This window comes from Notamacropus eugenii, chromosome 4, assembly GCF_028372415.1.
Source record: "Notamacropus eugenii isolate mMacEug1 chromosome 4, mMacEug1.pri_v2, whole genome shotgun sequence".
Lineage (NCBI taxonomy): Eukaryota > Metazoa > Chordata > Mammalia > Diprotodontia > Macropodidae > Notamacropus > Notamacropus eugenii.
In genome coordinates this window covers 239,750,271-239,778,227 of record NC_092875.1, presented here as the reverse complement: position 1 = coordinate 239,778,227, position 27,957 = coordinate 239,750,271, and the positions used below count along the sequence as shown (strand labels likewise).

The following is a 27,957-nucleotide window of genomic DNA, read 5'->3' as shown; positions in this document are numbered from 1 at the left end:
TGCATCAGACATCTGTGGGACAACAGAAACCTAATCAATAGACTGTTGAGTTGACTTGTCACATTCTAGAATCTAGATCTGTGTACAACTATTAGAACAGAAAACGTGCTAATGAGGCTGTTTCTGTGTTCATTGTTGTGTTGACATGACACTTGACCCGGTCTATCTAGGCTTATAAGACAATGTGAATACCTAAATGGGACCAATTCATGTATCACTCATATACTGTTTGCTTGATTTTTTGAAAATTGGAAAATAAAATAATTATTCTCTGACAAAAAAACCAATCTACAAGGTCACTGTAATGTAGCCATACCAAAGAAATACAAAGGTGAGGGAATTAATAATAGCCTACCTTGGTGGTCCAAGTTTACTACTTCAAAATACTTGAAAATAAGAAGTGAATATTTAGCTGACTTATTACTTTTTCTTGTCAGAGACTGAGTTATAAACATGAGGACATTAGCAAAAATGAGTAATTTTAAAGCTAGAAGAAATATGCTAGGAACTGAAATCAAACAGTTTAGCTAGTGTGGCAAAGCAAAAATGTCAAAGAATTTGACAAAATCTGTTAGACTTTATAAAGTGCCTTTAAAAAAAAACTTTGAATCTATACAGACTAGGGTAGGCCACATTGCTCTGTGTGACTGATTTCAGCACATTTGCGAAGAAAGAGAGGCAGGTTTTTTGAGATAATGAGAGGCCAAGTTGGATACAGTCAACTAGAGCATTTTAACTTAAATTTTGAGGCATGTATGTTTCCAGCACAGAAAGCCACACAGGGGTATAATGGTCCCAATAAGGCTAAGCCTTTAGAGAAATTGTATTTAAACAACCATGAAATAGATTGAAAAGTTATTGGGGCTTAAATAATAAAGTAAAAGTAAGATGACACAATTTAAGTAATTAACTAAAATTAATTACTCTTTTTATAACTCAAACCTGGATCATTGATCAAGCCCTCAAGCCTTGTAATTATTAAATATAGAATCTCCTTTCTTCTTTTGTCGTTCTTCATTAATGTGAAGACATTTCCAGAGAGTTTCTTTTTATTTTTTCATTAAATTTCGATATTTTCAATTAACAAAAACAGTTTGCCCTACTCCTACTTCCTTCACCGTTGAAAACAAGGAAAAAAACCCAAAATCTTTGTGATCAATATGCATATCAAGTAAAATAAACGTCTATAATGGTCATGTCCAAAAATATGCCTTATTCTGTACCCTAAGTCTTTCCTCCTCTTTCAGGAGGTGGGTAGCAAGCATGATTCATCATGGATCCTTTGGAATCATGGATAGTCACTGTGTTAATCAGAATTCTTACAGCTTTCAAAAGTCTTTGACATGTTGTCACTACTGGGTAAACCTCTCTCTTGATTTTAATTTCTTCACTATGAGTCAATTCATGTAAATCTTCCTGGGTCTCTCTGACACCAACACCTTCATAATTTCTTAAACACAATAGGATTTCATACATCCATATATCATAATTTGTTCAGCCATTTCTCAATTCAGCGTTAGTTATTTACCACCACAAAAAATGTATAGTTTTTTAAAGTATTTGTATTTTTCTTCTTATTTGATTTCTTTGGTATATTGACCTAATAGTGGTATCACTGGGTCAGAGGTCATTCACAGTTTAGTTTAGAGGGCAGAGTTCTAAATTATTTTCCAGATAGGCTATACCAATTCAAAACTCTACCAAATGAATTCTGCCTCCAACATCTGTCATTTTTCTTTTATCAGTTCTGTCAGTCTGATGTGTGTGAGGTAGAATCTCAAAGTTGCTTGAATTTACACTTTTCTAATTATTAGTGATTTGGATTTTTATTATAATTATTAGTGATTTTTCATAAGTTAGATTTCTTCCCTAGAAAAATTTTCTATTCCTATGCCCTGTTTCTCAACAGGGGAATCTTTTAATTTTGTTCATTTGAATCAGTTTCCTTTACATCTTGGAAATGAGAACCTTATTGGCATAATTTCTTGCAAAAATTTCTTCCAGTTACCTGTTTCCTTTGTAGTTTTAACTGCATTATTATGTGTGCGTCTGTGTGAGTGTGTTTGTGTATAAAATCCTTTTAATTATGCAATCAGAATTGTCCATTTTTATCTTCTGTGTTCTTTCTATCCACTCTTTGGCCAAGAACTATTCCCTATTCATAAATTCAAAAGATAATGTCTTTCTTGCTCTTCTACTTGGTTTATTATGCCATCTTAATGTCCAAGGCATGTATCCATTTAAAGCTTACCTTGGAACGCAGTAGTGATGTTTGCTGGACTACTGCCAAGTTTTCTTAATAGTAAGTACTCTAAGACCTCTGATCTTTGGGTTTATCAAATCCTAAATTATTATGTTTGTTTGTTACTATATATTGTGTGCCTAATCCACTGATTTACCTCTTTATTTCTTATAGAGAGCATCTTTAGTTTGAGCTGATATCAAAAGTAATGGGGTCTCTACTTGTGCAAGAGGAGAAGGTTAGAGATTAGTTACTGTACTACCACTAGATCCTATTAAGTGTCTGGGTCTCAGATTGCAAGCACTCAAGTTCTTTTCTTTGGTTTGGCAACCATAAGCTGCCTTGTACCAGCAGACATAAACAGGGAATTGGGAAATCCGTTATAATAAGGCTAAGCCTTTGCCTCTCTACTGAGGTATAATTACCCTGTATGTATTGGCAAACACATTCTATTGTCTTTTACTCTCTGTCTGCAATACTGTTCTATTTAATTATGTCTTCTACGGGGAAAAATACTACCTGGTAAGGCAGATTTCCTGATCAAAGTCTTCACAGGGTCTTAAATAACAATGGGAAATTAAAAAAATACAATCTGAAACTGATATTGAGGTTTAATAAGATATATATTTTGATATATTCGTTGAAAGCTTAGGAACATTAAATGTTAGAAAAAGGAAAATGTTACATAATGAATATTAAAGATGTTTCTTCATTTCAACTCATTTCTAAGGGAGAGAATGATGGGACCCTACTACTGCATTAGTGGTAGATGCACACATGGCATCGATTCAGTGTCCTGCTTCACTCCTGACAAGTCAGGGCTAGGTTCTGTCAACACTAGCGCTTACAAGAGCATCCTTAAGTTTCTGGCCATCTTCTGTATAATCCCAGATTTTATGGAGGAGATTACTTCACTTTGCTCTATGGATTTTTGCTTCACGTGTGCTCATTCAGAACTCTGGTGGGGAAGGTTGGTGGGGACGGAGATGGGGGGCCACCAGGATCTTTCCTTTCCCCATCGTAACCTTCCAATCTATTTTTTCATGAGCATTTGTCACTTCTCTGTACAGAACTTTCACTCTATTCAGACTGATATGCTCACTGTTCCCCTAAAACCATCTTGTATTTTTCTGATTCTAAACATTTGCTCACACCAGTCTTTTAATTTTGAATTCCTTTCTTCCTCTTCTCTGCTGACTGATATTCACTTATCCTTCAAGTTCTCTTATCGCTGTTTTACTTGCTTTAGGTTCCCACAAAAACTAATACAGTGACTCATATATGTAGGCATTCGACAAATATTTGTTTACTGATTAGTTTATCCACTTCGTTAGGTTTGGATTTCAAGGATCACTTTGTTTAATTTTGGCTACAAAATGTTATCAACTTATGTTTCTTCTCTGTGGAGATGCCAGGATATTGATACATGTCTGATTCATTTCAGTTCAATGAAAATCTATTAAAGGCTACTATGCTAGGAATCAGAGATATGAAGACAAAAAAACAGTACACCTGACTCAAAAAGCTTATGTCTTATTGGAAGTCCATACGTATCATGTATAGTCAGGTAAGTGTACATCATTGGATAGAGTGCTGAGCCTGGAGTCAGGAAGACTCATCTTTATGAGTTCAAATATGGCCTCAGACATTTACTAACTATGTAACCCTGAGTAAGTCACTTTACCCTGTTTGCCTCAGTTCCTTCATCTGTAAAATGAGCTAGAGAAGGAAATGGCAAACCTCTGCAGTATCTTTGTCAAGAAAAACAAAAATGGGATCATGAGGAGTTGGACACAACTGAAAGGACTGAACCATAACAATGTAGTTGAATTCTGGTTTTAGGTAAGATAAGGTGGAGTTTTACTTACTCTAATCCAGAAATCTAGAGGTAGAGTCTAGGTGAGTCAGAATTGAGGAGGATATTCAAAGTGAATGCCCATGGTTTAGAAAGGAGGATTTTCCAGTGCCTTGTTTCCCAAGTAGGGGCTTAAACAGACTTGCAAGGGGAAAGAATGTTTTTCTCACTGTTGAATGAAAGCTAGGTTTGGACTTCAGAAAAACACACCTACACAATCATAGATCCACAAAGACAATCTAGGGGAACATATTCATAGTATCAGTGTTCTTGACTAGTTGTCCCAGGTGACTGGCACCTTCCTGGACTCATACATAACCATTTGTGCTTTCACTGATGTGGGCGTTCTTTGAATGATGCAGAACACAACCCGATATCTTCCTGCTTACCAGACACAAGAGAAAAATACCCAAGAACCTTTGTCCACTGTGTTTATACTACTATACAGCTCCCGTGAGTCTTACTTGACATCTACTTCTACATTTATTTGACACAACTTGCTTTGTAAACAAAATTTAAGATGTCTCCATCCATCTCCTTCTCTGTTTAAGCCATATGCTGGTTGAATCCCCATGTGAACAGAATCCAAAGGATGTAGAACCCTCTGGGACCATTTCTGAAACTCACCTCAAACTCCCTACCTTCCCCCTCCCATGCTAGCCCCACTCTAAGAAAGCGTGATGTCTAGCAAATCACACTTAGAATTGAACATTATTTAATCAGAAGTGATCTTTGATTGGAATATAAAAATAGAATTAATGTTTGGTAGCCATTCATCTATCTTATTTTAATGTGAATTAATTCTGCACAATGTTACTATTTTTTGTCTTTAGATTTTACAAATTGAACTATACTTTCTCCTCAATTAAAAGAAAGAAATGCTAAGTGAGTTGGGAACTGACAATTTTGTTCTCCTAAAGATGCAGAACCCTGTAATACTATTATGTTAAAATTTACATGATATGAAACAGAAATTTCATCTATGTATATTAAAAAATTAGTCATATGTATATAGGCAAGACATGCATTCTTTCCAGAGGCTCTGTTTGCTTATTTATTATTTATTGTTATATCATATTTATTATTATTATATGTTATAACTATATATTATATATTATTATATTTTTATAATTATATTATTATATATAATGTTATCATAATATTACTTATTATTTATATTATATTTATTATTTAAGGAGAGATCTGGCATGCCTATGGATTTGCTGACATTTTGCATTGCCTCTATGGAATACTGAGAATCATGAGTGCACATGAAATCTTCTGGCTTTACTTACATCTCCCTTAATTTAAATACCGTGTGCAACTAGTCTCTGCACTCCTAACTCTCTCTTCAGAACACTATTACTGCTTTGTTGTTCATTCATTTTAGTTGTTTCTGACTCTTTGTGACTCCCAAATACTGGGGTTTTCTTAGCAAAGATACTCTAGCGGTTTGGTATTTCCTTCTCTAGCTCCTTTTCCAGATTAGGAGTCTGAGGCAGAGTCAAGTGACTTGCCCAGGGTCACACAGCTAATAAGTGTCTGAGGCTGAAATTGAACTCAGGAAGAGGAGTCTTCTTCCAGGTCCAGTGCTCTATCCATTGTGCCACCTACCTGCCCTTTCTCTCTCAATGATTAGAGACATATATAACTTTTTCCACTAGGATGTTTACAGAGCTCATTCAAGTCCTCTGTGGTTTGGACAGGGTTAGAGTTTCAGAAAGATGTCAATCATGCGCTCAGGTTCACTAATAGCAGGGGTAGTGGAGTGTGGCAGAAAGAACCATGGACGAGATTTTAATAGACCTAAGTTTTTATCTCGCTTCAGATATTTATTAGCTGTGACCATGGGTTGATCATTTAATTTCTGTGAACTTCACTTTCCTCATCTATAAAATATGTCTAATAATGCTTGTGCTGCTGACTACACATGGCTATTGTGAAGAAAAGTACTTTATAATCATAAAACACTATATAAATGTGAGTGTATAATTTGATTTTTCAAGACCTGATTTCATTGTTACAAGCCTATAGGAGGCATATTCAAATTATTATTATGGAAAGATAATCAGCATTACTGACCATTCAAGGAAGGAGTTTTCTAGAGTACAAGAGAAGAGGAACAATTGCTGACCTTCTTAAGTCTGAAGAATTCATGGATGGAAGAGTATTTATTAATTTCTACATCCCCATTTTGTCAAAACTTCATATTCACTTCTGATTCGTATAGCAGGAAGTTGGATGCCATTTGCAAATCTTCTCAGGTTTCACACTGTAGGAATCATTCTTTGCTATTTCATTATTATCAGCCCCATGAGGAATCAAACCCAAATACTTTTGGCTTGATGGAAAAAGTCTTCCTAGGCTAATTTATGGACATTCAATTTTTAAAATGGTTGACCTTGAAAGAGATGAATGAATATTCCTCTTAACACACATACATCCTAAATTCTCATTTTAACAACAAACACATCATTCACTTAGCCTCAAGATCCTGGCTTGGGGAATGGACCTCACACTGACCATATAGCGTAACAGTTAAAATAATGTAAACTGAGGCACAAATTTCTGAGCACGATCAACTTATTAGTAAAGCATGAATTTATCAATAAAAATGATCTCTGTTTCCTCAACAAAACTAAGACCCCAAATGAGGGGGGCAGTTCTTTTTTATAGTTTTGGGAAATATAGAGCAAAGAGCAGTACTTCATAGGTGGGGAATTTTAACTGTTTCAAAGAACATGATATCATGAGTGGTGAAATCCACATGATTGGTAATAGAACTGAGTTGCAGGGGACAATATGATTGGTTGGAAATTGGGAATGAGGGTCCAACAACAATCCCCTCCTTCACCCCTGTGACTAAGAAAAGTTCATTGTTTCAATCTACCTGAGACAGGGGACCAGACATCTTTGGACAGCAAACTAGACATCCTAGGAAGATAGCTTGGTGCTATAAAGATACCAGACCAGATTCCCTACAATCCACCTGCATCTCTCAAGGAGAACAGATTTCTTTGAGGCAAGAATGGAAGTGTGATTAGCAGAGCTAGATTTCCAAACTTAACTCCTCACAGGCCAAATGAATTTCAGAACTAAGTTCTAAGACAAAGAACCATGACTTAGGCAGTTACAGGACAAAAATCAATTTACTGTAAATAGGACCAATGAGAAAATGGCATAGATCCATCTGATCATTTCAATAGTAACAGGATCATAGGATCCTGGAATCATGAAAAGCCGTTGAGTACACATCTTCATTTTATAGATGAGGAAACAGGTGAAAAAAGAGTGAGTACCAGCAGAGGTCACACAGCTAGTAAGTATCCGAGGAGGTATTAAACATATATAGATCTTCCTGCCTTTAAGTCCCATGTCTATGCAGTAGATATCAATAAATATTTGATCAATTGATTTTCCCCTACCTCATATTCGAGGTGCCTTTGGGGGTCCTATAGACCTAGGCTTGCTGAAGGAAGATATCACACTTCAGTAAAGTGGAGTTGCCATAACCCAAGCAGACTCCCACAGTCATGTAGAAGTGTGGAAGTAATCACAGAGCTTCACAGTAGCTGATGATGCTCCAGGTATGGCTCAAAGGGACCACATGCCTGAAGCCACCCTGTAGGGAAGCTGCTATCCCTGCCATGCCTCAGTGACTCTAAGAGCCAGAACAAGATGCCTTCTGATACAGGTTACAAAGAACCCGTGATGGCTCTCCTTACCAGCCCCACCCACCCTGGTGAAAAGGATTGTTTACCCATGAAACCAAGAGGTCAACCTGCTATGATAACTTTTGTCTGAATAATCCCTCTTTTTTTTTTTCTTCAAATCTTAATTCAGATGCAACCTCTTTCTTGATGCCTTTCCTGATGCCCCTTGGTGAGAGGCCTCCTCATATGTCTCATGGCAAGTTTATGTATGTTTTTCTTCCCTTGACCCAAGGCCTTGGTTTGTGGTATTCAGTAGATGTTTCTTATCCTCATATCCTTTCTTTGCATATTTGTGAAGCACCAGAACTGGGGGTCCATGGACCTCCAAGTGGGATGGGTATAGATTTCAGGGAGCCTAGGAAGTTGGATGGTGCTAGATTTGAAGTCAGGACAATTTGAGTTCAACTCCTGCATTAGACACTTACTTAACTGGGTGACCAGGGGCAAATCACTTAACATCTTTTAGGCTTAGTCCTCTTATCTGTGAAATGAGGATAATGACACCTATCTCATAGGGTTATTGTGAGAATAAAATGAGATAATCTATATAAAGTGATTTTTGCAAATCTTTAAGTACTATATAAAACTACTGCATCTTAAAATATTATTCTGAGAAAGGATCCATAAATTTCATCAGACTGACAAAGGATTTCATGACACAACAAAAGCTCTTTGCTTCTGCACCATAAATAGCAGAGGAATCTGGAGGCAGATCCCGAAGTGCCCATTTTACCTCTGGTTGTGTGGCCGCTGATGAGACTCAGTTTAATTAACATGGACTTCTTGGAAAATGTGGTCAGAATCTCCCTCTCCCTGCTTGCATCAGAAGGAGCAACATGAGGGAATGATGTGACCTCACATGGCCTATGTAAGGATATGAAAAGGCTTAATTTTGGGATAGCCCAAATGAAAAACCATAAATGAAAGTTTTTTTGCTTTTTTTTTTTTTTTTTACAAATTCCTCGTGATTATTGTTATCATCTCTGCTAACAAAGCTTCAAGAAGTTTTCACCAGAAATTTCTAAGTCCAAATGAAATAGTAAAGGGAAAAAATTACACAGAATTCTAAACTTATACCTTGGTTTTAGTTCTAGGATAAACCAAGAAATAGGCACAAAAAAAAAGGAAATAAGATCAATTTACCAAGCTGACCACAGGATGACACACATTGAGAAAAGACGCACTTAGAAATCATGCAGTGTAGATCCAGGAATACGTTTCCTTGCAAGAAACTGAGAAATCAGCAGGTTCCATCGTCGGAATTGTGAATAAATGCTTAAGCTGTGCTGGGGCTGCAAAACATACACTTAGGAAGATCTTTCTGCAATAGAATGAATTCAATAGATGTGATTTGCTAGCTAATAGCTCTTTTATAAAATAAGACACACCATTTCTCTGGAAAGAAATTACAATTTTTCCCAGATGCACTCAATTAAATAGTGAAAAGTATTTTGTATAGCACATTCCTCATTAAATATGTATAATTCTATTGATACACATCCACTCAAGGCTTTCAGAAGGTAAGATTATTCCCTCCAATAAGACACACAGTTTTCTTTTAGAGAGGTTCTGAGTTAGGCAGTTAATAAATGTTCTTTATAATAGTCTCAATGAATGAGGAGGTGAGGGGAGGTAGGGCATAGTGGAAGAGAGGAATTCTTCACTACCATATGACTTCAAACTTACAGAGTTTGGAAATGAAAAGGGGTCTTGGAAATATTTCGGTCCAAAGTATTGATTGTATAGATGTGGAAACAAGACACAGAAAAAACAAGTCTCTTATCCAAAGTCACACAAATAGTAAGCAGAGAGCTGGGATGCAAGCAGGGATTCTCTTGCTTTCCAGTCCAATATTGCTTCCGTTAGATCATGCTTCCTTCTACAGGAACAGTTTCTCTTTCAATACCTAGGGAACCACTTGGCTCTCATTGAATTCTCTCATTTCAAAATCAGTGGGAACTTGGCCTCAGAACTTAGATCTACATGGGAACTTAAAGCTTATTCATCAGATAGAGAACCTGGGCTTAAATCCTACCCTGGCCATTTACTCCCTGTGGGACCTTGTTTGGTCACAACCTTTCTGGGTGTCAATTTCCTCATCTACAAAATGCAGAGTTTAGATAGGAGGATCTCTGAAGTCCTTTCTAGTTCTAAATCCTAAAATTTGATGAACTGCTTAATTTTTTGGATAAGGAAGCGGGTCCAGAAAGTTGAATAATCTGCCCATGATTATAAAACTCATTAGAAGCAGAGATAGGTTTAGATTTCCTGCCCCCTAGCTACAATTCTTTTCAGGGTTGCTCATGATTGCTCCCTTGTATACTGGCCAACTCTTCATCTAAGAGCTGAAACAGTTTTTCACCTCAGTGTATAACTTCTGTTTCTAGTTCCAGATGCTTGGATTTGTCTAAAGACAATTTTGCTGGTCCTTTGGAAACCTGGTAAAATGATTCTTCTCTTTCAAGTGTTTAAAGTGTTATCAAGGTTGGGCTATATAAGATAGTCTGAAAGATTTCCAAAATCCTAAGTAACAGGACAAATTTCCAGGGCAAGCCTTCAAATTATATTTGTGTAGCACTCAGACCATGTACAATTCTTCAGAGCTTGAAGTATTTCCCCCAATATAAATTTCCCCAATTTAAAAACAATAATAAAATTTTAAAAATAACAAAATTTAGCATACATGCAAATAAATGGATGGGTCATGTAAAAATCTGTCAGCTGAATTAAAAATAAATTATTTTTCAGTTGTTTTTTAGTAGTGTCTAATTCTTTGTGACCCCATTTGGGGTTCTCTTGGCAAAGATACTGGAGAGGTTTGCCCTTTCTTTCTCCAGTTCATTTTATAGATGAGGCAAACAGGGTCAAGTAATTTGCTCAGGGTGATACAGCTAGTGAGTATCTGAGGTTGGATTTGAATTTAGGAAAATGAGTCTTTCTGACTTCAGCCCTGGCATTCTATCCACTTTGTCTCCCAGCTGCACAACAAATTATTTAAGTACAAATATCTCCATGTATGTGTATATATGTGCATACATGTGTATATGTATACATATACAGATATATGCATGTGGCCTTATGGAACCTTTCTCAATGACACAGATGGAAAGAAAGTAGGTTATTGTCGTTAAAGGACATGGGATCCAATCTTCTCTTTGCTAGTTACTATATGTGTGACTATACACAAGTCACACAAGTTCTCTGGGCCCAGATTTTTCATCTGTAAAGTGAGGGGGTTAGAATGAATGACCTCTAAAAGCTCCCTTACAATTCTAAATCTGCAATCTGATGACCAAAGCACATTTCTTAGGTGAAGGTCTCTCAGCTTGAGAAATATATTTTTGTTCCAACATCTATGAGAAAGTTTTCATATTAAATTATTAGGTAAATGCTTCATATTTAAGCACACTGTTTTCTTCATTAAATATCCTTCTGACTCTTGGGCTCTCAAAATATTTTCTTAATGAATAATTGTAATTTTCTATCTGTCTGTCTATCTATATCATCTTATTTCAGCTGGAGACAGCTGAATGATATACTGCATAGAACAATAGACTTGGAGTCAGGAAGACCTGAGTTCCAATTCTGCCTTGGACGCTTAGCAGCTGTGTGGCTGACCCTGGACAAGTCATTTGACCTTTTTGTGCCTTTGTTTCTTCATTTGTAAAATGGGGATAATAAAAGCTCCTACCTCATAGGGATGTTGTTAGGATTAAAAGAAATAACATGTATAGTACTTTGTAAAACTTAAAGCTCTATAAAAATAATTACTATTTCTTCTAAAAAATGATTCTTCTTTTGACTTCTGGTTTCACTTTCTGCTGACTATCAGATTCAGATACATCATGGGGAAAATCCCTTTTTTCTGGCCAATTGTATACCATATTTATAGACAGTTTCTTCCCACAGAACAATGCTTTTCCTTGCCTTCCCTCAGCTTGCCTCCTCTCTTCATTTATCTCTGACCACACATACCCTTCACTGCACTCTTGCCCCCTCTGGTCTACCCTTTTCAGCACTCCTTTCATTTTTTCCCCTCTGCCCCCTCACTGACTTTGCCTTCTCTGATCTTCTGCTTTCTGGGGTTTATAAGACGAAGCTTTTCTAGCTTCTTGACTAGTCACCAGCTCATTTCCTCCGTCTCTGGAACTTCAGTTCTTCAAGGTTAATCACAATTGCAGTGTTTCACTGAGATTCATTAATTTAAAAACAAATCAAAACTCCAAGTCATCTCACTGGTTGTGGTTTTTTCTGATGTCTATGCTCAGAACCGAATGAAACCAAACCAAACCATGCAATTACTTGAGAGTGACAGTTCCTTTGGTTTGGGTTGGTTTCTATTTTAATATTTCCTCTGTCCAGTGGGAATAGATCTGTCCTCTACAAAGGACAGTTTCACAAAGCTACTGATAGATACAGCCTCTTGGAAATGTGAGTTACATGCACAATGAAACCATGTTATAAAGACTCATAAGCTTGGTGATACAAAGGATTGAATCATACCTCAAATTTACAGTGCACTAGAATAGTTAGTGACTCTCACACAACATGGTGAATTCTAGGCAAAACATACAGTTACTTCCAAAGCTGCCAATATAATGGAGGTGGTAATGCATTTGTGTACAGTTCTTTTATCTCTATAAAAGATGTGATACATTTTCCCCTTTGAAGACATTTTATTCAGGAGAAAAATGGTAGGATCTATCATAGAAACAAGGATAGATAAAAACTGACCTGTAGTTTCTTTGTCATAGAGAACTCCCAGTAAGAAAACTCCCTCTACCAATGCAGGTCAGCAATATCTCTATAACTTAGCGCTGAAGGGATCATGAGTGTGAAATTTAAGAAGCCCTGTGCCAGTATGTATTAAAGAGGGGTCTTGAAACCAGGTCTTCCTGACCTCATGAACAGTTCTCTATTCACTACACCACACTGCCTGAAACAAAAGCAAACGTAGGCTTTTAACAATATTAAGCCATGTGGATCCACTCCAGAACTTATTTAATTGTTGTAATATTTCTTATTTCTGAACATGCCCCACAGAGTTCCCCAAGATCAGGACCACTTAAATACTCTGCTAATGCCCTTGTCACTATGCTTCACAAAGAGAAACAATCAAATTTCCTTTCAAATCGATCTCCCAGAATTTTGATTTTCACTTATACTCTGAAACTGTTTTTGGCTCTTCCAGATTCTGGCTTGAATCCCATGGACAACGCATAGATTCCTGAGCTCCCTGAATGGTTGTTATCCTAATAAATTTTCTCTCTACAAGTATGTGTCTTCCATTTCCCAGGTATGATGAAACACATTTTCATGATCACATCCCTCATTAGACTCCTCTATGGTGTTGGCCTAGCAATTTCCATCTGGACTTTTTACTTAACCTACCTACTTAGATGAATTAAACCTATGCCCAAATCCCTTACCTGACCCAGGTTACTATCTTCTATTATCTTTAGGGATTACCTGCTTCTGACTCTTAGCTGCCCCCTACTTGGTGCTCTCAGAATTAACCCACTGTTGAATTTTAACTCCTGGTGAATTCTGACCAAATTGCTCTTTGCAGAGGAGTCTGGATGGGTGCAGAAGCTTTGACTGCTGATATCAGTGATCAAGGTCATTATCAAGGTCATTACTATCCGAGGTTCAAGTTCTAGTATTCCCTTCCTCAGGGTTGATGTGTCTATTTGTTCTTTTATTGTGATCTATCCATCTTCGCATTCCTCTAGGCAAATAAAAATTCCATTCTATTTCATCTGTCGCCACAGTTACATTTTATCTTTAAGCTCTGTAATTCTGCAATGATCTGACTCTTTGCAATGACACATATCCCATCATTTTGCTCACCATTTCCTTGGAATGTCCTTCTCAGAAACAACAGTGATGACAACAAAATGAGTTAAAGACCTACACATCGATTTTGAAAAGGTAACCAAGCCGTTGCAAACTTTTCAACAACTCAGTCAACAAAAACTACACAGTCAGTCGTGCACTGATCACCGGAACAGCAAATTGGAAAAGTTCTTATTTCTATACTATGGAAAGTAGGAAAAAAATGCACCCCGAAGGAGGAGTCAATAGTTCACCTTTTTAAAAAGAGATAAAAGAAAAGAAATGGATTTTACCTTCTTCAGTCTTCCATTTTAGTAAGTTGCAAGGCAAGCAAGGAGGCAAACTTTGTAGAGCTTTTAACGCAGAATCCTTTATAGTGCTGGATCTTCAGCTTTTCTGAAAAATAATCAAAAGACAGTTGTTAAACTATGTGCCTGAAATGAGGAGAAACATGAATAGCAGTCTCAAAAAATACTCTATCAACTATGAAATTTATTGATGTTAATAGTTTTCTACAGTAGTACTCTTAAAGCTCATCACATTTTGAGCACTTAGCCTTCCCAGAAAACAAAATTAGATATAATGTTGATGTTTCTAATAACCTGGGTCTAACACTCGATTTATTTATTTATTTATTCACTAACAAACTCTTTATTAGCAAGGACATTTCTGATTTCTTTTAAACGCAGTTGAAGAGAAGTAGGCAAATATATGATTTTGTAAGCAAAACCACACTTTGAATATTACATTTTCTTTTTTTATTCATCTTACAACTACCAGGAAGCAGCTGTGACTACAAAAAGGCTGGGGGAAAACACAGAATGCAGCAATATAGAAAACAAAGAAGAGAGCCTGGAAGAATAATGAATCATCAGCAGCCATGCTGCTTTGGGCTGCATGTGCCAAACAAGTAGGTACTGGCTACTCATAGCATCTGCTCAACATAGTGACCACAAAGAGGAAAATACAACTGAGGCAAGTGCTAAGAAAAAGAGTGACTGATCTTGTACCTTATTTCCTAAGGCATGAAGCATAGATTTGATATTATTTGAATCCTTAGTGGCTAGCAGTGTCTGGAATATAGTAGGTGCTTAATAAATATTGTCACCTGATCATACAAATATGAAGCAGTCATAATTCTTACTTTATGCAGATTTATAGATTTCAGAGCTTGAAAAAACATTAATGATAACTTAAATCAAGTTCATCTTTTAATAGACAGGGAAACTAAGACCCCAAGAGATAAAATGACTTGTCTGTGATAGTAGATGGCAGAGCTAGCATACATTTTGCTCTTGCCATGATACCAGGACTTGGTATCCTTCAATAATTAAAGGGAAAAAAACCATGGCAATTGTGTATTGTCAAATGACTCATGTCAATTTCTTATAAGAAAATGCTTTGTCATGTACTTTCAAAGAATATGAAAATAGATGAAGTAGTTGAGGAAGATTAAATAAAAAACAACAATCTACTGAGCAGAAATAAAATGGTATTCAGGAATGAAAATTTGCATATTGTAAAATCAGCAATTATATCATCCCTTCCTCCTTTTTTCTTTCTTTTTTTTTTTTAAAGAACACCTGTCTCCTAATAAGTTATTTTCCAGAATCTGTCTAAACTACACATTAAACTAGAGATGGGTGACAGATGTTGGAATGAGGTGCTGGGAATATTAAATCAAAGGTGGAAAAGCAGCAATGGAACCTCATTTTTGTTTGACAGGGATGTATTGTCAGAGTGTCGGATGTGGGAATGTTGTGCATGAGAATTTCAGAGTCCACTTTTAGATTCACAATTTCAGTCTCCTGTCACATATCCCAACACCAGTTGTATGTACCTCAGGCACATGGTTCCTAAACTTACAGAGCAGCTCTGAGTAATTCCCAATTTCTTTACTTATTATTCTATATTTTTTTGCTTTCTTGACAGATGGAATAACTGAGAACCAAAGGTCTAGTGATTTAGAGTACACTTTTGTGCCCTGTTTTCTAGTCCACGTCTCCTTCCGTTAAGAAGTGGCCAAAATTAGTCAGCACTTGAGCATATCCCCCAAGAAGTCAAGATCAGAAATAAAGGTCCAGCATATGCCAGAATATTCAAAGAGACATTTTTTTGTGGCAGTAAAGAACTAAAAACAAAGTAGCTTTTCACTTAGGAAATGATTAAACAAATTGTAATAAATCCATCTCAGTATTCCTGTGGAGAAGAAATAGTGACTATGAGGAATTCAAAGAAATATGGGAAGATGTGTATGAGCTGATGCAAAAAGAAAAGAACAGAACAAAAAGAACAATATACAAGATGGTTACAACAATGTAAATAATAGTATTGCTAAAACAAAAATGAACTCAGAAACTGAAAAACCAGTAATGACCTTGGACAACATCATGAATGGTCACTGTATTGAGTATTTCTCCTTGACTCTTACTTTGTCATAAAGTAGCATTTACTTTTTGGGGCTAAGAGGGTATTTCTAGATGTGATGGTAATTTTTAAAAAGTTATGAATTAATCTTTTTTTAAAAATAGCCAATTAATATGATTGGCAAGATGATGAACTGGTTGCTTTTAGTGATTCTCTGCCACTCCCAAAACTCTGAAAAAAATTTGATAAATATAGAGTAAATGAAGCTGAACCCACAAGATAAGAAGGCTGGAATACTGCATAGGGTAAAAACTTTAAGAAATAACATCAGGGAGCTTCATTATTTATAGCAGCACTCAGTGCCCGCACTTCCCAATCTCTATCACGTGCCAGGTACAGGGGGCATAAGCAAACTCATAAGTTTGTAATTCAGAGTCTGGTTCTGGGGACCTTGGCTAATTTCCCCTATCTCAGTGATTTTATTTGAATCATTGAATCATTTGAATCATGGACTGAAGACTATAGTAGGATTATATGAAGCAGAATCTGCTAGGAGAGAGCAATGGAGTTGCCTGAGCCAAGGGGACTAAAAACACAGATGGTGTCAGTCCACGGGGCCAGTTTCCTCAGATCTGAAATTCAAGCCCAGTTGACTCCGCTTACCTCATAATACAAAGAGGCTAAGAACAACCAGTATGCCCAACTCTGGGCATCTGGGCATCAGTGGAAATGGTAGAAGTAAAATACTGAAGAAGGAAACTAGTCGCAAGCAACATAGAATACAAAAGAAAAGGCTTAAAGACCAAAAGTTCAAGAGAGAAAGGCTGAATTAAAAACCTAGCTCATATAAAGGATCATGAAAAAAGAAGGAAAAGTGAGTAAAACCTGAAAGAGAATTCAAAACACTATGATATCTGTTATACTATAAAGAAAACTAATTAAAATTACTCAGTGAAAACGAGAACCCTGAAAACTCTCCAGACATTATGATAGTAAAAAACAAAACAAAACAAAACAAAAAAAAAGCCCCTCCAAAATGATGTGAAAGAGAAATAAAACAGAAAAAATAAAATAGGATGAAAATAGTCAGAAACCAAAACTCTCAAACCCTAATTAAAACTGAAACAACAGAGGAAGAAATTTGAATATGTTCTAGATAGTTTCTCCATAAAGTAGAGGATCTGAGTAACAGAATAAAAGATAATGGAAAGGGGAAAATTAGGAGCTAAAGACAGCAAATTTAAAGGGACAAAACTTCTATACAAACCAAAGCATGTGACCTTGAAGGCAGGATGTACAGAGATAAGAATAACTTGTCCTTGATAAGGATAATATGTGCATTAAGAAACCACCTTCCTTGAAAAAGAGTTTTACTTCCATGGATACTATCTTGACCCAATAAAGGGAGGAGGGAATGTGTAAGTCCAAAGTTCAACCCATAACATGACTTTAAGGATCATGTAAGGGTAGGGGTTAGAAACAGGTTTCTAACTTCGGATACAAAGTGATTCCTACTGTATAACATGTTTCCATCTCAGGTTTCAAGAATTTGATTTTTCTAAGTTTGGGGCACTGTAGAAAATAAGGAGGATTGTGTAAGATATACAAAGGTAGTACCATAGAAATGAGAAAGAAGAGTTCAGATTTGGCACTTCAGAAACTTTGTCTTCAGAAAGGACATATGAAAAAGAAAGAAAGGACAAATAAGGGAATAAATAATCCACCAATGGGAACATAATATTTAAAATAGACAGGCAAGGCAAAATAATGAGGACAAAACAAAAGAAAACTTAATGGGACGATGTTATACTTTTAAAAGATTGAGGGGGAAGCAGGGAGGGAAGATTTTGATCTACTTTGTTCACTGGGTTGAGAAAGAAAAATGTCAAAAACAAGGAGAAAAAGTAAATAAACTTTAAAAAGGAAAGAGAGAAATAAGCAATTTAAGTAAATTTAAAGATCTTGTCATAGATCGTGTAAATGGGATTGCAGGGAGAGCCTGTGGGAATATATTAACATCCAAGTAATGCTAGTGATTACAGCAATAAAGAGGAAAATTTCAAAAATCAATATAATCAAAAATGAAATAAATGGAGGAAAACAGTACTAATAATCATAGTTTTTAATTTACATAGATTAAATAATCCAATAAATGATTGTAACAGAATGGTCAAGGGGAAAACCCTCCCCACCAATATGCTCCAAATCAGAACACATCTAAAAAATAAAAACATGTACAGAATGAGAATGAGAGACTTTACCATTCACTAGATGATTCCAAAAAAGTAAAATTTCCCTTATATAACCAAGTCACTATTAATTCAAGCTTGAATAATGTGTAATTTGCTTTAGTTTGAATTCTAAAATCACATCAGGTCACATTTCATTCAAGTCAATATTCAGTTAATTCAATATGTGCAAGTTAATCAAGGGCCTTACCATACCTCTACGGCATCAGTCTATACCTGCCTATCCTTATATGTGGATAGGCTATGCTGCTGTGCACCATATTACCAACAGCTGTGTTCATTTGTTTTAAAAGTCTTAAACAAAATGAAGAAAAGGAAGAATATTTCAGGCAGAAATACTGCCAACATAAAAAAGATTGATCAATACAAATTTATTGAATATCTACCTGGTACCAAACACTGTACCAAGCACTGAAATTGAATATTTAATACAGCTAGTCAGTGTCCAAGGCAGGTTTTGAGTTCAGATTTTTCTGACTCCAAGACTGAGATTCTACCCACTGTACCATGTAGATCTTTCCATTAGAGAAAAGAGTTGATGTAACTGATCAACACGAATGCTACCATGGTAAATAGTTACTAAGATCATGCTAAGATCTTAGACTGTCTGAATCTATGATATAAAATATTATAAAGAAAAAGAAGTCCAGGTAAAAATAAAAGGGCAAAGTTGGATCACTTTTTTATGGTTTGGAAACAACTAGAAGGAATAGGGGCAGTTAGATGGAGCAGTGAATAGAGCCAGGACCTGAGTTCAAATCCAGTCTCAGACATTTACTCGTCATATGAATCTAGGGAAGTCATTTAATCTCTGCTTGTTTTAATCCCCTGGAGAAGGAAATGACAAACCATTCCAATATCTTTGCCAAGAAAAAACTCTGGATGGTTTGGCTGATGGGGTCATGAAAAGTCAGACACAACTAAATGATTGAACAACAAGGAACAGAAGTATATAGAAGTAACATAATGAGAGAAATGGAGGATCTTTAGCTGTATGGCTTGAAGACTACAATAAAAAGTATATTTCTCTCAGTAGAATAGACATTGAGACAAAAGCTTCCAGTTTACTTAAGTAAAGTAAATAAAATGAAAATTAAGTGCACAGGGAAGAAACTTTTACTGCAAGCACTGGTTGACTTGGTTGCTTTAAAAATTGTGTTCAACTGCATAATGTTAAAATTGCTGGAAAGGTGGCCAGCACAGATGAGGATACAGTAGCCAAATATCCTGTTTTGAAGAAAATAACCAAATGAATTATGTCTTACATATAATTATAACTCCAAATAGTGTGAATTTAAATAATGAGACCACCCATAGGATCCATTATCTGAACTAAGTGGGACCTGGCTACTCTCAGACAATGTCAAAATAAAAATCCACAATAACCAGAAGAGTAAAGGAAAAATGCATTACCCTTAAAAGAACCATAGACAAGGAAACAAAAATTCAATATTAAACAAATGGTCACCAAATGGGATATAGCATCTAAATTCCTAGAGTAAAATTTAATGGGACTGTAAAAGACATAGATAATAACAAGTTGATTGCAATGCTTATCTCTCAGAAAACCAGATAAATATAGCAGAAAGATAACCAAAAAGGAAAATCTAGAACTGAACAAATTGTCAAAGTCTATGGCATACTTTGCATGATCACATTAAAGAATACACATATTTCTCAAAAACAAATGGTAACTTTAAAAATTGGATCATGGAATAAGTACAGATAACTTTTAAAAAGCAAAATTTCTAAAAATTAAATATTCAAAAAGCAAAACACTAAATAATTCCTCTATAGATTATAATATAATCAAAATTATAATTAATGCAAGGAACATAAGCTAGAGGTACAGAACTAAGTGGAAACTTAATAATGATATACTGAATAATGATGAGTTAAGAACAATTCATAAAAATAATAACTATGTGAAAGTAATAATGATGATGAGAAAATATATCAAAACTTCTAGGATGCAAATAAAGAAGATTTTAGAGGAAAAATATACCTCTGAAGGCAGAATAGATAAAGAACGCATTAATGTACTATGAACTCAATTTGAAAAACTTGAAAGTCAACTAATCAAAAAATTCAAAAGAAGCACAAAAGAAGAAATGTTGAAAATCAGAGGAGAAATATGTAGAATGCACAACCAAAAAAGATTATAGAAATGATAACCTTTAAGTAAGCTAATTCAAAAGAAGAGAAAAATGAAATTATCAAAACAAATGAACAGAGTAAGCTTGCAACTTAGAAGATTTAAAAATATCTACATAATTCTGCATCAGCAAAATCTGAGATTGTAAAGTAAATGGAAGATTAATATATAAAATATCCTTAGAACATGAAATAGCAATCTTAAATCCATCTCAGAAAATAAATTCGAGTGTGTTTTTAAGGAATTAACATAGTAAAGAAAAATGGTAGTATTGACTGGTTTTAAAGGTGAATTCTATCAAATATTTCAAGAAAAATATCTATGCTATATAAAATATTCTCAAAAATTAATAAAGAAAATGACCTACTAAACTCTTTTTATGAGATAATCATATTCTAATACCTAATCCAATGAAGACTAAAGCAAAGAAAGACATCTATAGTCCAATAAAGTGAGTATTGATAAAAATGTTTTAAAAGAAATCCTAGCAAAAAATGATACATAGCTATGTATGTGTACATATACATATATGTGCATATATACATATATAACCACACATATGTATGTAACTATGTATATATGCATATATATACTAACAGAAATCTAACTTGATGTTAGATTTCTATTAGTATAGACATTTCAGCATTAAGAAAGGATGAACATAATAACATTAAAAAGTACTACAAACCACACAATTATATGAAAAGTAAAAAAACTTGACAAAGTATAGCATTAATTTATGCTAAAACCCTATAAAATTTATGTAGAGAAGGACATTTGTCATGATTAAAAAGTAAATATATAAAATCAGAAACTAATATAATTTGTAATTGGGAATCATTCAAGGATATCCCAATAAATATAGGAGTAAAGCAAAATTCCTTCCCTTCCTCATTGTTACTTGACAGAGTTCTAGGAATATTAGCAATAGTGATACAACAAAATAAAGAAATGAAAGATAAAAATATTAAGTAGGAGAAAGGAAAATTATTTGTGTTAAGCTACTGACATGATGGTTTATTTAAATAACCCCAGAAAAGAAAGAGACAATTAAAAGCTTCAGTAAAGTCATAAGAAACAAAATAAATCCATGGAAAATTTTAGCATTTATAAATAGTGCTAACCAAATCCAGGAGAAAATAATAAAAAGGGAATAATAACATAATAATAAAAAAAAAACTGAAAAATGCATAAAATATCCAGGAGTCAATTTACTAAGTCACACCACCAGACAGATATCTCAAAATGTGAAAAGGAAAAAGAATAATCCCATGTACACCAAAATATTTATAGAAACATTTTTTGCAGTAGCCAAGAACAGGGAAAAACATAGATTTTCATCAATTCAGCAATTGCTAAACAAACTATGGTACATGAATGTAATGTAATTTTGTTTCATCACGTACAATGATAAATAAAATTCCTGAGAAACATGGGACAGTTGTATGAACTGATACAGAATGAAGAGAGCAGTACCAGGAAAGCAGTATGTACAACAACCATAACAACATAAATAAAAATAATTTTAAAAGTGAAACAACAATAATTATAATGCTCAAAGTTGGCTGCAGAGGACTGAAAAAAAATACATCCCTGTCTTGATGTTTCTTTGATGTGAGGGACTATGGGCATGGAATATTGTATATTCTGTCAGACACAGTTGATTTGCTGATTGGTTCTGCTACACTGCTTTTTTATCTCTTTTAAAATATTTGTTGTAAAGGATGACTCATTGAATAGTGGAAAAGGAGAGACAGATTTGAAAAGTAAGGAGATAAGAAAACAAAATATATCATTTTTTTTTAAGTAGAAAGAAAGGGTTAGCAGTGACTTGAAGAAATAACAATGGTTTGGATTGAATAGACCTGCATTTAAAGTACAGCTCTATAAATTAGGGATGATAATACTGTGTACTTTCCAGGGTTGCACTGATAATCAAAAGGGATAATGTACATAAAAGTTCTTTGTAAACATAATATACTAGGCAGATATAAAGTATATTAATAATGGGAAAGGGAAGGCAGTAAGCAACTCCCATATACCAGACACTGTACTAAGAACTTTTACAAATATTTTCTCACTTGATCCATTTGAGGTAGGTGCTGTTTTCATGTCCATTTTACATTTGAAGAAACTGAGGCAAGCAGATGCTAAGTGGCTTGCTCAGGGTCACACATCTAGGAGTTATCTGAGGCCAGTTGAAATTCAGGTCTTCCTAATGCCAGGCCCAATACTATATCCATTGTACCACATAGCTGCCATTGATATACATTGATACCTTGTTGACATGAATAGCTTGCTAGCTGGAGGCTCTTAAAATCTCTCACTATCAATTACAGCTGTATATTGGTGTTGATAATGATGATGATGAGAATAAGACCTGGAATATTTAAAAAGCAATGATGACAGGAGAGAAAACATTTTTAAACAATTGACAGAATACTAAATTTACCAAGCAGGTGTGGAAAATGGAGTTTCTTCAGCAATTTCATAAAGTGGATAGAACAGCTAAAAATCAGCCCTCCATCATAGAAGACTGATTTTCTTAAGAAACGGCTTGTAAAGATTCTATTGACCTTGAAAACGATATCATATACACGATAAGGAAGAAATTCACTCCTCTCTAAGCCAATGTCTGCTTTTTCGCAGGATGTGTCTATCTCCTTCTTCTTGATGCCTTTATGCTGACATGTCATTCAATAATCCTTTACATCTCTCTCAGGTCTCAATTGCAGATAAAAATGAGCTCAATTAGTAATGTTGCTTCTCCTTAATAGCTCTTGAAAAAGACTCAGCTGAGCATGTTGGATAATATTAGACTTGGAAACATAGGCATACTCACTTTGTCCCATAGATCTAGTTCTGAAAAACTGCTTGGAAAGTCGATTAATTTTATTTTCTTATTTGCTGGTGAAACACATTGTTTCTTTATTTCTTTTACTGGCATAGAAATAATGTCTTTGCATGGTACCTTTTGTAAAAGAGGCACCTGGTGGTATAGTAGATGGAGCACTGAACCCCAAATTAGGAAGCTCTCAGTTCAAATCCTGCCTCAGAAACTTACCAGCTGTGAGACCCTGGATCAGTTACTCAACCTAGTTGTCTCAGTTTCTTCATCTGGAAAATAGGGATGATAAAAGACCCTAGCTGTTATAGTTGTAGCGAGGATCTGCAAAGCACACTTTGCAAACCTTAAAGTATCATTTAAATGCCAGTTATTACTATTTGTACTAGATGCACGCTAAGGAAAAAAAAACTTTAAGTAGATTAAATTTAAACATTTTCTTCGGATACTAATTTTTAATTCAGAATCAAGTAAAACTACCTTCAATTCTGTTTTCCCCCCAGGAAGAAACACAACTCAGAATAAACTGATTTAGGGAAGCTGGTGGCCCAGTAGGTAGAGAATTGGGTCTGGAGTCAAAAAGACTCAAGTTCAGATCCAGCCCCAGACGCCCACTCATGAGCTGTGGCCCTGGGCAAGTCATTTAATCACTGTTTCTCTTTAGTTTCCTCAACTGTAAAAATGGGGACGATAACACCTACTTCACAGGGCCCTTGTAAGGATCAAATGAGATAATATGTGTATAAAGAGCTTAGCGCAGTGCATGCCACTATATAAATGTGTGATTTCTTCCCTTCCCCTCATTCGTCTGCTGAACAGGAGTCAGTAACGTCTCATCTCTAAAATGGAGTTCTTACTTCACAAGACTGTTTAGCAGCTCAAATGAGGTCAAGAATGTATTGAACTTTGCAAACTTTATAGCACTGTCAGATATTTATCATAATCATGTAAGTATGGTTTGGAGTAAAAGATCAGAGAGCCCTTCTACCCCTCAAATTCTAGAACATTTTGTATCTCATAGGACATAATGCCTGGCACCTAGTAGGCACCTAATTGTGTTTGATCCAACACTGCTATACCAAAATTAATTTAGGATCAGCAGAAGTTCTACTTTACATTTAATGATTTTTATAACTAAAAACTGATTTTCTCCAATGTCTTCCCCAACAAGATATAGGGAACTCATCAGTATGGTTGACATGAACTAAAATGTGTTTGTTTTCTTTTTAAGGAGGTACACGTAAAGACACCACCCAAAGGCACATTGTTTACTTTATTTCAGTGCTAAAGAAGTAACATTTATTTTAACAGCGTTCTGTAAAAACAAAATGGATGGCATTTTCATGAAAATGCATATCCAGCTGGAAATTCTGCACTGTACTTTGTACCCCTATGCCTTCAAAACCATTGGTTGTTAATTACTAGAATGATTAATACCAACACTTCTAAAGGGACTGAGAAGCCCTTTAAAAAGGTTCATTGGCGAGCGTGGTGAGCCAAAGGGCAGTTTCTGTTTTCTGTTGATTGTCTAGCGGTGTCACTGATTCTGCCCTCTAAAAAGAAAGCTATTTCTCTGGCAACATCCAGCATGTTTCACTAGGCTGAAATTCCAGGATTAAGACTAGGCAATAGAGCTGATAATCCAAAAAAAAAAAAAAAATCATAGATATTATAAATCCTAAGACTGAGTTCTGCTTCCTAGAGTGGCTAAAGTCAGAGTTGACAGGGATTTGATAATTTATTTATTCCAACCCCTTCATTTTACAAAGGAGAAAATTGAGACCCAGATGAAGATGTGGCTTGCCAAGAATCACAAAGGAATTCAGTGGCATAGGTTGACCTTCCTCTAAGTTCCTGCAGTGTCCTTAATCAAGGTCTAGTCCTCAGGACAGCCTGGTTTCCAGGCTACTAGCAATTGACATCTGCTTCTGGGAACACCCCTTCCAAGCCCTCAGTTAGCCGCTGATCTGACATGGTCTCCTTCCTTTAGAAGCACCAAAAGATTAGCAGATGGTCAAGGGTATGACCTTCCCCCAGGTGCCATGATGCTCATTGCCCAGGGAATGCTCCATCTTCCAGGGGAGGGATTTGTCTTGCCAGAGAAGAATTGGATGGATGGGTCAATCTACCTCATCTTCCTCTTTTGCAAACCCATTCTAGGCCCTGGCTCCAACCAAAGAGGTTATAAAGTAGGTCAAAGATGTAACTAATTCCACTTCATGACAGTAAGAAAAAAAATAATGCTATAAACTACAGAAAAAATTAAAAACTACACAAGTGATAAACTGACAAGTCTCAAAATAAATACAAATCTGAATTTAAGGCAGCTAGGGTTATTTTATTTTCCAGTTGAAAAAATAGGTTAAAAGCCTGAATAAAAATAAAAGCAGAACCTTACACATTGTACTCAAATGTCATTTAAGATCTAACAAAATTCATCATTGTAGGATTTAGAAAATATTTACTTGTTCAATTTTCCAGTACTTTCTAGAAGCTGCTGGCTTTCTGAAACTGAAAATGTGCTTTGGGCTAAAGTGAAGAGAATAAGGAGAAACCCAAGAGAGGCAGTAATTCAAAACACACAAATAAATTAAGGAATGAATTTGCCATACCATCTGACTGAGAGGTCCTGGATATATTGCTTTTAATGGCTGCCTTATTCATTCCAGGACAGTCTTCCAGAATTGTAGCAGTGCTATGGAGTATTCTCAGCCACAGTATTTGTCTTGCCCTGCCACTGGATTTACTCCCAGTAGGTCCAAGGGAAGAACACAAAACCAAGGATAGTTCAGAGGACAGTGCTAGAACCCTGTCAGCAAAGAGTAAGCAGACTGTATTAGCAGCCTGGGCCCAGCTCAGGAGACACAATACCAGTGTTCCTTTAGAATCACTGGACCTTTTTGAACCTCAGTTTCCTTCTCTGTAAAATGAAGATGGTTTGCCATATGACCTCTGAGGTTTCTTCTTGCCCTAAATTTATAGTCCTAATTACTATATAAGTTGACTGACAGAACTATGAACCATACTGGGAAGTGTTTCAAGTACCTTGATACAGATTTCAGGAGAGTGATGTCCTTTTTCTTTTATGTAAAAGCTTTCTCTGGTTGCTCATAGCTATATACATTCAGGTGGGGAGTTTGCACCTGTCTTCTGGGCTGTCCAGAGTGTTTCAAGTTTCTAGGCAGAATCAATCCTTTAAAACTTGCTCTGGGCTCTCCAAAGCCAGAGACTCCACTGCAAAATTACCATAACTCAAGGGTGCCTTTGCTGCTGTCATTCAGTTATGTCCAATTCTCCATGATCCCATTTAGAGTTTTGGGGGATATTTTTTGGCAAAGATACTAGAGTGATTTGCCATTTCCTTTTCCAGCTCATTTTACAAATGAGAAACTGAGGCAAACAGCATTTCTTTTAATTCTGACTTCTTAGCTATATGTAATCTATAGTCTATACATAAAAATAGGGCATGGCAAATTGTCTCAACAAAAGAGGGCCATTCCCTCCCCTGGACCCCAAAATGAAGAAACATATCTACTTCCTCAAAAATTCTTTGGCATAATTAGCCATTGGTCATGTGAGTACTCCTCATTAAATCACTGACCAATACAAACATCTGCATTCTCCACATTTTCTTTACCATTTGTACCATAGGTGATTGTGAATGGTGGGTATGCCTCCACCCACTTCCTGTGCAACAAGATTGCAAGGTGGACAAAGTTTGCCTTTGATATCTTCTCAAAGAACTGCCTCATTAGATGTCCCCAAATTAATCATTCTAATCCAAACTCCCCACCCACCAATGTCAGCATTCTAAATTAGGTGCTGAGAAAAAGACCAGAAAACAAGGTGGGCTGGTGTGGCAAGAAAAAAGTTAACTAATAGACAACCCAGCTGCTCCGTACAAATAATGTAAAAGGAAACTTTTACATTTTTTAGCGTAGTAGATCCCTGGACAATCTGGTGATGCCTACAGACCCCTTCTCAGAGTGTTTTGTTTCTTTTTAAATCAAAAGAATTGCTAAATTTCAGTTGTACATTAGTGAAAATAAAGGTGTATTTTCCCCCTCCTCCAAGTTCAAAGTCCTCCTGAAATCTATTCAAAGACTACAAATCTCTGATCTAGAAGAAAGCTCCTCATATATTCTGTGACACTGACCTCCTTGTTGTTCCTTGCACAAGACACTCCACCTCTAGACTTTGGGCATTTTCACTGGCTGTCCCCCATCCCTGAAATTCTTTCCTTCCTAATCTCTCCCTCTTGACTACCTTCAAGTCTCAGCTAAAATCCTACCTTCTCCAAGAAACCTTCCTTGATGTCACTCAACACTAGTGCCTTCCCTCTGGGGACTACTTCCAACTTATCCCATGTATATCCTGTTTGTGCATAGTTTTTTTCATGTTACCTCCCCTATTAGACTGTGTGCTGCTTAAAAGCAGTGATTATTTGCTTTTCTTTGTATTCCCATTGACTAGCACAAAACCTGACACTTGGTAGGTGTTTAATAAATGATTACTGACTGACTGATTCAACACAAGGAGAGGGCATGAAAGCTGCATCATTGGTAGAAATACCCACTTCAATGAGGTCACAGACCCACTGAAGTGTTAAAGTGACTTTTGGATGCAATTGTCAAATTTGTATTGTGATTCCTAAGAATTGATCCCATACAAAAGTACTTTCAAATCTATGCTGTAA

General features: G+C 35.8%; 1 protein-coding gene across 1 annotated transcript in view; it reads right to left on the bottom strand.

Annotated features, from left to right (window-relative positions):
- Nucleotides 1–27,957, bottom strand: part of LOC140501080 (disks large-associated protein 1-like) — an 890,990-nt gene that overhangs the window by 459,196 nt on the left and 403,837 nt on the right. Inside the window, exon 3 of the mRNA XM_072604298.1 lies at nt 13,939–14,041. The gene's annotated coding sequence lies outside the window, so the exon portion shown is untranslated. The remainder of the gene's footprint in view (nt 1–13,938; nt 14,042–27,957) is intronic.